This window comes from Eschrichtius robustus, chromosome 2 (assembly GCF_028021215.1).
Source record: "Eschrichtius robustus isolate mEscRob2 chromosome 2, mEscRob2.pri, whole genome shotgun sequence".
In the NCBI taxonomy this organism is placed as follows: domain Eukaryota; kingdom Metazoa; phylum Chordata; class Mammalia; order Artiodactyla; family Eschrichtiidae; genus Eschrichtius; species Eschrichtius robustus.
The window spans coordinates 155,081,898-155,094,031 of NC_090825.1; the positions used below are offsets into that span (position 1 = coordinate 155,081,898).

General features: G+C 40.0%; 1 long non-coding RNA gene across 3 annotated transcripts in view; it reads left to right on the plus strand.

Moving 5' to 3' along the window:
• The first annotated feature begins 1,178 nt into the window (after nt 1–1,178).
• Nucleotides 1,179–12,134, plus strand: part of LOC137759786 (uncharacterized) — a 63,448-nt gene continuing 52,492 nt past the window's right edge. For all 3 annotated transcript variants that reach the window (XR_011073199.1, XR_011073201.1, XR_011073200.1), the window contains exon 1: nt 1,179–1,515. This is a non-coding gene — a long non-coding RNA (uncharacterized lncRNA). The remainder of the gene's footprint in view (nt 1,516–12,134) is intronic.

The window sequence follows — 12,134 nt, forward strand, 5'->3', positions numbered from 1 at the left end:
AAATATGCACATGTACATACACATACATATAAATACATACGCAAGTGTGTATATAATAGTATATACATATATACATATAATACCTAGAAACATATACAGATACAGGTATACAACATATATACACACCTATATATAAATATACACTGTATACATACATACATACAGTGTACATATACTGTATATATACACGCCCATATATCAATATATGGGTGTGTGTATATATACAGCATGTTCACATTTATAATATGTATACTATATATATACACATACATACATGTATACAATATATACACACAAATATATAGGCTTGTATGTATACTGTATATAGTACTTACACATATACTACAAACGCACGCACATATAAACATATGTGTATACATATATATAATATGTATACACACATATACAAATTAATAGGCTTGTATATATTCAGTATTTTTACATATATAGTTTTGTTTTAAGGAGTTGACTCATGTGACCATGAGGCAGGCAAGTCAGGGCAGGACTCTGGGCTGGAGACACAGGCAAGAGCTGATGTCCCAAGGCCATTGGAGGAACCGTTCCCTCTTTCTACGGAACTTCATTTTTCTCTCCAGTCCTTCAACTGATGGACGAGGCCCACCCACGCCGCGGCATTGACAATCTCCTTTACTCAAAGTGGACCAATTTCAGTGTTCATCTCTTCTGAAAAATGCCTTCCTGGCCACATCTGGAATAATGTTTGTGGTTGCCGGGGCCCCACGCAGTGCACACGTGAGATTAACCATCCCCGTGGCGATGATGACACTTTATTTTCTCCCTTGACCATTGTCACTACTATTCCAATTAAAATGGCAGCGCCATGAGGTCAGGGCATTTCCTTTTTTGCCAGTACTGAGCATCCAGGGTCTGGTGCCTAGCATAGGCTAAATACACGGCATTTTTGTGAACAGAAGCCGGGATTCCGGCTGTCATATCTAATGAGGAATTATAGTCTTATTATTGGGGCGGGGGGGGGGGTGTCACGGTACGTCAAGGTCGGGAGTTGAACCCGCCACCCCAGGCCCCGAGGTGTCTCCCCGGATCCCCACTTCGGGCCGGTGGGGGTGGCCGGGGGCAGCCGAAGACGTGCGTGCGTGCGTGCGTGGGAGGGGGCGTGTCCACGGGGTGGGCGGCGCTCGCCACGAGTGAGTGGTTCAGTCCGGCCCCGGCTCATTGTGCTCCCCTCACACCGGCCGGAGTTGGCAGCAGAGCTGGAGGCCCCGGGCCTGTGACCACAAAGAGGGAGCCGGAGCCCGGACGGGAGCGCGGCGGCGGCGGCGGCGGCGGCTGAGGCCCAGGCCAGGCTCCCTCCCCTCAGCCTCCCGCCTGACCGCCTGCCCCGCCCCCGCCGGCGGCGCCCTGCCCCTCCCCTAACCGCCAGACTAGCCTGGTGCGGGGGCCGCGCGCGAAGACATGGGGGAGAAGTTGGAGCTGAGGCTGGAGTCGCCCGTGGGGGCCGAGCCCGCCGTCTACCCGTGGCCGCTGCCGGTCTACGTGAGTGCCGCCCGTCCCCTCTTCCCGGACCCCCGCCCCTCTTCCCCCACGGCGCGCGCTGAGCCCACCGAGAAACGGAGCGACTCGAGTCGCCAGACCCTCTTTGGAGCCCCCCTTCCCGCCTCGCCGTCGTTCTCCGAGGCCGTTTCCAGCCCCCGCGTGCAAGGTGGGCAGAGGGGAGCCGGGGCCGGCCGGGGGCACAGACTCGGCCGCGGGGACCCCGTGCTTCCGAGGGGCGCCGAGCTGGGCTGCCGTTGGCTCTGTAGGGCTGGGGACCCCGGTCCTCCCGGGCCTGGACTGCCGGCGGGCTTGCCCTTCCATACTTTATGATCTGACACGTCGGGTTTCTTTTTCCGGACCAGCTTTACCAGCGTCCCCTGATAATGTGTTAGATATTCAAGTTTTAGGGCCCGGTCCCAGCCCTATGGAATCAGCAACTCTGGTGGGGCTCAGTGATCTCTGTTATAACAGGCCCTCCAGATGATTTTTATTCATCTTAAAGTTTGAAAGTATCTGCATTGTCAGCTGGCCAAAACGTCCACCAGCAGGTGAAGGGGAGTGGCGCCTGGAAAAGATAGGGACTAGCCAAGGCAAGTACAGCAGCATTTGCCGTGGTAATAATGGAGAATGCCTTTTCTCCACTGGTTGGCACAGACTAGTATCTGGGAGCAGTGGCAGCGTTATTTAGGATGCTTTATATTTCAATGTAGAGTGACCGCTGTCCTGGTTTGCCAGGGACTTCCCCTGTGTGAGCACTTAAAATCTCATCCTGGCAAACCCCTTAGCTCTGGGTTTGAAAAATTTAGGGAATAACATGAAATTTAGGGGAAACATGATGTAGGTTTTGGGCAAGTCACAAGTGCTAATTAAAGCTAAGCAAGTATGGACAACATCTAGCCTTCTTTACCCCTTTGCGAGGAGGTAAATCTGATTGGGTGAAATGACTTATTGTTAAGAGATCTTTGTAGAAACATCCCCTTCTGCTTAGTCCGCTGGTTCTCAGTTCTGGCTAGACATTGGCATCGTCTGAGGAGATTTAAAATGATTTTATTGGTCTAGGATGACCAACCGTCGGTGTGAGGGTTTTTAAAAAGTGCTTCAGATGTTACTAATGTGCAGCCAAATTTAGGTGCCACTGCTTAAGCTTTTGAACCGCTGCTACATATTTTCACCTCATCTTCCTGTGAGAACATCCAACTGTAGTTGAGGTTTGTTTTTTTTCTTTTTCTTTTTTTCACTGTCTTATTATAAGATTTACTGTCTTAAATAAGAATTGAGTGTACAGAGAATCCTGCTAGTCCATCTGGTGTAGCTGGATACCCAGAATAATATCGTTAAGATATGTACCAGTTAAGTATTGTGACTGGCCTTTTAAAAATTAACATATACATTAAATTAGTATTGATAGTATAGATCTCTTTCGAAGTTGTCATGTTGGGGAGCTATACCTCTAATCTGCTGCCATTGCTAAATATCTGGACACCTTTATTAGGAATTGCTTTTAAAAATCTTTAGGGATTAAAACCAAGATTGCTGTATTATTTGTACTGGGACCCCAAAACTCACAAAGTTCCCCCGCTGTACCTTCTACCCCCATCTCTAACCCTTGGCAACTTCTAATCTGTTCTCCATCTCCACAGTTTTGTTATTTTAAGAATAATATGTAAACATAATCATGAATTACTTCATCTTCGGAGATTGGCTTTTTAAAATTTTTCCCTCGGCATCATTCCCTTGAAGTTCATTTCAATTTTTGCATATGTTAATAATTTGTTCCTTTTTGTTGCTCGGTAGTATTCTATCATAAGATTTTATCACAATTTGTTTCAACATTCACCCATTGAAAGACATTTGGGTAGTTGCCAGTTTTTGGCTATTATAAATAAAACTGCTGTGAACATTTATGTGTAAGTTTCTGTGGGAACTTCATTAAGTTTTTGTTTCTTTTGGATAAATGCTCAAGAGTACAATTACTGCATTGTAGGGTGAATCTACTTTTAGGACTAAAAGAGACTGTCAAGCTGTTTCTCAGAGTGGCTAAACCGTTTTATTTTCCCACCAGTGATGTGATATAATTTTTCTACGTACTCGCCAGCATTTGATGTTGTCACTATACTTTAATTTTAGTTATTCTCTGATATCTCATTATGGTCTTAATTTGCATTTCCCTAATGGCTAACGACGTTGAACATCTTTTCATGTGCTTCTTTGCCATGTGTATATTCTCTTCCATGAAATGTCTGTTCCTGTCTTCTGCTTATTTTCTAGTTGGATTTTTTTAAGTTGTTTGGAGAGTTCTTTGTATATTATAGATACAAGTCATTTGTCTCATATGGGATTTTCAAATATGTTTTCCCACTGTGTAATTTGAGTTTTCATCCACTTAAAAGGATCTTCTATGAAGCATTTTTAACTCGTTTTGATGAGATCCAATTTATCAGTTTTTGCTTTTGTTGATCATACTTTCGGTGTCAAGTCTAAGAATTATCCACCTAGTTCTAGATGCCAAAGATTTTCTCCTATTTTTTTTTCCTAAAAATGTCCTGCTTTTACATTTAAGATTATGATCCACTTTGATTTAATTTTTGTGTAAGGTGTGTAAGGTTTAGGTTAAGGTTCATTTGTTGTTTGTTTGTTTTTGTCGAGGGATGTCCAACTGTTTCAGTACCATTTTTTGAAAAGTCTATTCTTCCTTGATAGCTTTTGCACTGCTGTCAAAAACAAGTTAAATGTATTTATGTCAGTCTCTTTCTGGGTTCTCTGTTCCATTCCATTGATCTATGTATCTACCCTCCATCATTACTGCAAAATCTTGAAATTGGGTAGATTAATTCCTCCCATTTTAATCTTCCTTTACAAATTGTTTTAGCTATTCTTCAGCCTCTTCTTACCATATAAATCTTAGAATAAGCTTGTCTATATCCACAAAAACCTTGAGGGCATTTTAAGAGTAATTGTGTTAAGCCTCTTAACTTGGGGAGAATTGACATCTTTATTATGTTGTGTTTACTAATCCATGAACAAGGTATGTCTCCCTATTTGTTCGGGACTTTTAAAATTTTCGTGATCAGCATTTTGTAATTTTCGGTATACAGGTCCTATAAATGTCTTATTGGGCTTATATTTCAGTATTTATTTAGGTCAGTTGTAAATGGCGTCACATATTTTTATTTAAGCTTCTACACATTTGTTATATATAATTTGATAAAATTGTGTTGATCTTGTACCCTAAAACATTTACAAACTAATATTATTTCTCAAGCTTTTTGTGGATTCCTTGGTATTGTCTCCATTTGGATTATCATCTCATCTTCAGATGTAGACAGTTTTACTTTTCCTTATTCAATATAATAGGATATATTACTATTCAACATTCAGTAGGATATATTCCTTCCTATTCAACATAGTAGGAATAGTCCTTTTATCTTTTAAATAAACTTTTTAAAAACTTAACTTTTAAATTTATGTATTTATTTATTTTTGCTTTATTTTCTTACTAGAACCTCCAGTAATATATTTAATAAAAGTGGTGAGAGCAGATATCGGTGCCTTGTTTCTGATCTTACAGAGAAAGCATTCAGTCTTTCACAGTTAAATATAATGTCGGTATAGGTTGTTTGTAGATCATCTTTATGAGTTTCAGTATGTTCCTTTTCTATTCCTAGTTTGCTTGGAGTTTTCTTTCTTCTTTTTTTAAAATCATGAATGGGATTGGATTTTGTCAAATGCTTTCTCTGCCTTAATGGATAGGATCGCATGACTTTTCCCCCTTAATTTATTGGATATGGTGGATTACATTGTTTGATTTTCAAATATTTAACCAACTTTGCATAACTGGAATAAATACCACTTGGTCATGGTATATTATTCTTTTTATATATTTCTGGATTTAATTTGCTAATATTTGGCTGAGGATTTTTACAGCCAATTTCATAAAAAATATTGGTCTGTAGTTTTCTTCTTTCTATACTATCCCTGTCTGGTTTTGGTATCAAGGTAATACTGGCTTCATAAAATTAATTAGGAACTGTTCCCTCTACTTCTATTTCTTATCAAGTCATGTAAAATTGGTGTTAATTCTTTAAGTCTTGGGTAAAAGTGAAACATCTAAGCCTGAATATTTCTTTTGGGAGTTTTTAAATGAAAAGTCAGTGTTTCTAATGGTTACAGGAAAACTGAGATTATCTATTTCATCTTGGCTGAGTTTTGGTAGTTTTGGGTGTAGAAGCATGGGTCCATTTCATCTACATTTTTGAATTTATAGTGTAGACTTGTTCGTAATAACTTGTCCCTTATTAACCTGCAGGATATGTCATGGTATCCCTGGTTGCATTTCTGATATCTGTGATTTGTGCCATCTCTCTTTTTATCTTGATCAGTCTTGCTACATCTTTATTGATTAGATTGTTTATTTCAAAGAACCAGCCTTTTGTTTCATTGATTTTTCCCCCCTATTTTCCTGTTTTCAGTTTCATGGATTTTTGTTTCATCTTTATTATTTCCTTCTTTCTGCTTGTTTATAGTGTTTTTTCCTCTTCCGTTTTTAGTATTTTAATATAGAAAATTAGATTATTGCTTTGTAATATTTACTTTCCCAATTTAGTGCTATAAACTTCCCTTTCAGCATTGCTTTCACTTCATTCCACAAACTTTGATCTGTTACAGCTCCATTTTCTTTTATTCTATGCATTTAAAATTTTTTCCTTGACTTTTTACCCATGAGTTATTTGGAATTGTGATGTTTAGTTTTCATGTGATTGAAGAATTTCCTGTTGTCTTTCTATTATTGATTTCTCGTCTGATTCCATTATGGCTAGAGAACATACTCTCTATGATTTTAATTCTTTTAAATCTGCTAATGTTTTTTTATCACCCAGTATATGGTATATGAGTGAATGTTCCATGGACACTTGAATATGTATTCTGCTTTTATTGCGTGTGTTCTTTAAATGTCAGTTATATCCTGTTGATTGATGATGTTTTCAGTTCTTCCATATCCTTGCTGATTTTTCTCTCTGGTAGTTCTATAAATTGCTGTGTTGAAGTCTCAAATAATAATTGTGGATTTAAAAGTTTCTCCTTTTACCTTTTTCAGTGTTTGCTTCATGTGTTTTGAAGTTCTGTTGTTTGGTGCGTACACATTTAGTATCACTAGGTCATCTAGGTGGATTATTCCTGTTATCTTTATGTAATGACCCTCTTTGCCCCTAATAATTTCCTTTGCTCTGAAATCTACTTGATCTGGTATTAATATAGCCATTCCTGCTTTTTCTGATTAATGTTCATATGATATATCTTTTTCATCCTTTTACTTTGAACTACCTATATCATGATGTTTAAAGTAAGCTTCTTATAGACAGTATATAGTTGGATCATGCTTGTGAGTTTTTCATCTACTCTTCCAATCTCTGTCTTTGACTTGGTTATTTAGATCATTTACAGTTAATGTAATTATTGCTATGTTAAAGATTAGATCTACCATTTTATTTTTTGTTTTGTCTTTTACCTTAGTTTCTCAATCCTGTGTTTCTCTTATTTTGCCTTCTTGTGGGTTACTTAAACATTTTTTAATAAGTCCATTTTAATCTAATTTACTTATGATCATTTGTGTATACTGTTTGTATAGTTTTCTTAGTGGTTGCTTTTGGCATTACACTATACATATGTAACTTATCATAGCCTACTGGAATCAGTGTTTTATTATTTCAAGTGAAGTTTCAAAATTTTACTTCCATTTAGGTCTCTTAGTATTCCCCAGTTTTAAAGTATGATTTTCTGTAGTATTTCCTTTAGATACATTGAGAACCACATCAGATGGTGTCATAATTTTTGCTTTGACCATCATATAGAATTTAAGAAACTCATGAGGCTAATGATAGTCTCTTATATTTACCCCATTTGTTTTCACCCATTCCATTGTTCCCCTTTTCTTTCTGAAGTTCCCAGTCTTCTGTTATTGTTTTTTTATGTTTTCATAACAGTAGGTGATATCTGGGCTTTCCAGTGCCATTGGATATGAGTTTCAGGAAACACTGAGCCTGGCTCACTTAATGCTGCTGAGTTGGAGGGTTTGTATATGTTGGGCCTGTTGGCACAGCAGATGGTAGCAGATTAGACTAATGTTGATGGGACTAGTGTCACAGGAGGATGCATTCCCATTCAGGCTATGCTGCTGCTACAGTAGATCCAATCCCCCTCTACCCCAAGTGTGGGTCAGTGACCTGCTGCTGTCACTGCTTCTTTATTAGGCTGCTTTTGCCTCAGGTGTGTGGTGGGATCCCTTGGAAGCTGCTGCTGCTGTCAATCACAAGGTTAAATTCATTTTAGAAATACTTAAATATAAATATATAGCCTGGCTCTTGTAGGACCTCTGTATTTGCTTTTTATTGCTTTCATACGAATTACCACAAATTGAGTGACTCAAAACAACGTAAATTTATTACCTTACAAGTCTGACATTGGTCTCAATTGAGTCAAGTAAAAGTGTTGGCAGGATCGACAGATGAATGGATAAAGATGTGGCACATATATACAATGGAATATTACTCAGCCATAAAAAGAAATGAAATTGAGTTATTTGTAGTGAGGTGGATTGACCTAGAGACTGTCATACAGAGTGAAGTAAGTCAGAAAGAGAAAAACAAATACCGTATGCTAACACATATCTATGGAATCTAAAAAAAAAGAAAAAATGGTTATGAAGAACCTAGGGGCAGGACAGGAATAAAGACTCAGCCATAGAGAATGGACTTGAGGACACAGGGAGGGGGAAGGGTAATCTGGGATGAAGTGAGAGAGTGGCATGGACATATATACACTACCAAATGTAAAATAGATAGCTAGTGGGAAGCAGCCACAAAGCACAGGGAGATCAGCTCTGTGCTTTGTGTCCACCTAGAGGGGTGGGATAGGGAAGGGAGGGTGGTAGGGAGACGCAAGAGGGAGGAGATATGGGGATATATGAATATGTATAGCTGATTCACTTTGTTATGAAGCAGAAAGTAACACACCATTGTAAAGCAATTATACTCCAATAAAGATGGTTTAAAAAAAAAAAGTGTTGGCAGAGCTACATTCTTTTCTGGAGGCTCTTAGGGGTGTTTCTGCTCCCTGGACTTTATCAGCTTCCAGCGGTCACTTGTAGTCCTTGACTCAGAGTCCCCTTTCTCCACCTACAAAACCCAAAATGTTGCATCTCTCTGATTCTGCTTCTATTAGGACATCTCTCTCTCTTTCTACAGTTGGGAATGGTTTTCTGCTTTTACGGACTCATGCAATTAGATTTGTTCCATGAGGTAAGCCAGGATAATCTTTCTCTCTCAAGGTCTATAACTTCAGTCATATCTGCAAAGTCCTCTTTACCATGTAAGGTAACATATTAATAGGTTCTAGGGATTAGGGTGAGGGCATTTTTACGAGCCATTATGCTGCCTACCACACCCTTAACAAGTGACCTTGAGAAAATTACTGAGATTTTTAAAGCCTTACTTTCCTCAAACATAAAATGGAAAGAAAGATATCTAGTTAATATCATGAAAGTGAAACAGTATATATGAAGTCAACTAATTCAGAAAGTAAGATTTCTTCTTTTTCTTTATGATTTACATGATTCTCAGAGTTCAGGTACTTGAAGAGTTACTTTTTTTTTTAAACAGAACTAAGGAATTTCAGGGTTCAGGTGCTGTAAGATTGTCTGAATTATCTGAGTAACAATTAGCTAAGCACAGGTGTAAAGCATTTGATTTACTCCCTGGTGTTCTTTATCTTCTCATCCCACTAAATCCATATCCCTTGTCTAGCTCCAGCCAGTAGAGTCAGAGCTTGTTTTACTGTTTAACTAAAGTTCAATTTAAATTCTCTCTACATCTCCAGATTCTCAGCCCTGGTTGCATATTACAATCCCCTGGGAAGATTTCAAAAACTACTGATGCCATACTTCTACCTATCATGGATATTTGAGGAGGGACCTGGAATGAAATGCTCTAGCTTATGGTTTGTGGAGCCAAATCATAGTCTACACTGAGCCAAATCATTTGCGATATCACCTGTAAAAAGGAGTTTACCTGTGGTGACTAATGCTCTTCCTTTGTCAGTATGCTTGATTTGTCCCTCTTTGGGGGAAAAAAAGAGGGGGAAAAAACCCCCAGCAGTTTGGCTCCCTGAATTACAACCTGATGCTGTGGAATTAGTGTTGGCTCAGAGCGCACATCTTCGGATACCCATTCTCTCTCCTGCTCCCTTGCATGAACTTATATCCTTGGGCAGTTTTTCATCCACCACCCTCTTTTGCTTCTAATCTTAGCAAGTAAAGTCTCCAGTTAATGAAACAGCATTTCATGAGACTTGCTGGGAGCATAGGTCTGTTCCAGACGTATCATATGTTAGCTAAAGCAGATATAAGTGATGTGTTTTTGGCATTCATCCTTGTGGGTTGGAGAGAGAAGACAGCATTTTATCCTTTTAGGTGTCATCTGACTGGGCAAATGGGCTCTTTCCCTCTGCTGCCTACCATGTCAAAAACTGAGGGTGTTACCTCTAGAAGGTATCTTCTAGGTATCAAAATAGTTCAGATAAGTCAAATTTCTCAGTAAAAGATGACAAAACTATGGCTTAGGTGGTTAATTTTACATGTCAATTTGTCTGGGCCACCATGCCCCGTTATTTGGTCAAATATTATTCTGGATATTTCTGTGATGGTGTTTTTGTGTTTTTTAAAATTTTGATTTTTATTTATTTATTTATTTATGTCTTTGGCTGCGTTGGGTCTTTGTTGCTGCACGTGGGCTTTCTCTATTTGCAGCAAGCGAGGGCTACTCTTTGTTGCGGTGCGCGGGCTTCTCATTGCGGTGGCTTCTCTTGTTGCGGAGCATGGGCTCTAGGTGCACGGGCTCAGTAGCTGTGGTGCACGGGCTTAGTTGCTCCACAGCATGTGGGATCTTCCCAGACCAGGGCTCGAACCCATGTCCCCTGTATTAGCAGGCAGACTCTCAACCACTGCGCTACCAGGGAAGCCCAGGTTACTTTTGAACTGCAATCCCCACACTTGTAAAATGACATTAAAAACCACTCTTTCTGTGGGTTCTTAGAATTAATTAAGCAGGTTATGTGTGTAAAGTATCCTGGCACTTGAATGAGTTGTCAGAACCAAGGGCTGCTGGAGACGATGCTTATGCCCTAGGTCATCTCCCCTTCTACTGGGCGGCAAGTAAACACAAGCACAGTAGTCAGTGCTCTGGAAGGAAGTGAGTTCTGGTGCTGCAGAGCACAGAATCTTTTTTTTTTTAATTTAATTTTTTTTTATATTGGAATATACTTGATTTACAATATTGTGTTAGTTTTACGTGTACAGCACAGTTATTCAGTTATACATGTATCCATTCTTTTTCAGATTCTTTTCCCGTGCAGGTTATTGCAGGATATGGAGTAGAGTTCCCTGTGCTATGCATTAGGTCCTTGTTGATTACCTATTTTATATATAGTCGTGTGTATATGTTAATCCCAAACTCCTAATTTATCCCTCCCCCCCCCTTCCCCTTTGCAGAGCACAGAATCTTGGAAGGGAGAGTTCAGGCTTCTTGGAGGAGGCGCCATCCTTTCTAAGGATATGTAGAAGCTCCTGGGGTGGCAGGAGGGAGCAGTGTGTGTCAAAGTTTGAGAAATATAAGAAAATATGGCAAAACTAAGGTACACGAGTGGAACTCAGGTTTTGGGAAAGAAATGAGAGTTGATACTGGAAACCTACTGGGACCAAACAGAAAAGGGCCTTCTTTGTCCTATCAGAAGTTTGGATGTTTATCCTGAAGGCTGTGGGAAACGCTAAACAACAGTGAGATGGACTTCTGGTTTAGAGACTCACTCGGACCTGCATGTGGAAAGCACTTGATTGGGTGCAGGGTGAATTGTAATCCAAGGGTCCCACCTAAGTTGTAAAAGGTTGGACTGGATTTCGGAGATCCGAGAGGGAATGGGTGGGGCCTGGTGACCAGTTAGAAAAGGGAGGGCAGCAAGCGTGGGTTACAGTTTACAGCTGCATCTTTTTGTGAGATACAGAGCACAGTAGGAAGGGATTGGGGCTGGGGAGAGGATCTTACTTCATCTTCAGTGCTTTCGAGGGGCCTGGTAGACAGGTCTGGGCCCAAGGTACAGATCTGGGCTTTTTGGGAGGACAGGTGTTTGAAGGCATGGGAGAGACTTAGGTTACCCACAAGAAGATCCAAAGAGTCATAGGTCTGAGAGCTTTTTCAGTGGGTATATTGAGGATGTTTATAAGCTGAAAGAAAGTAGCCAGCAGAGGAAGGGTGTGAAGATCTAGGAGAGGAAATGATTGTTCATTTGTTTTCAAAAAGCTGAATACTTATTGTGTGCCTGGCCCTTTTCTAGGATCTGGGGTTCACACCATGTGTTATCTCTTCTGCAAGGACAGTTCAACTCATCCCCTGGTGAAGAGAAGTCAGATTATTCTTTGCATCCTATTCAGGTGTACGAACTGTTCTGTCGCTCTGAAGGGACTTTACTTAACCAGAGTAATAAGTTAGAAATCAAAAGAAATTAGAGCTGGAAGGGACCTTAAAGGCCACTGTGCTTAATGTTGCCTAATATTTTACCTTGATTGTAAGAAA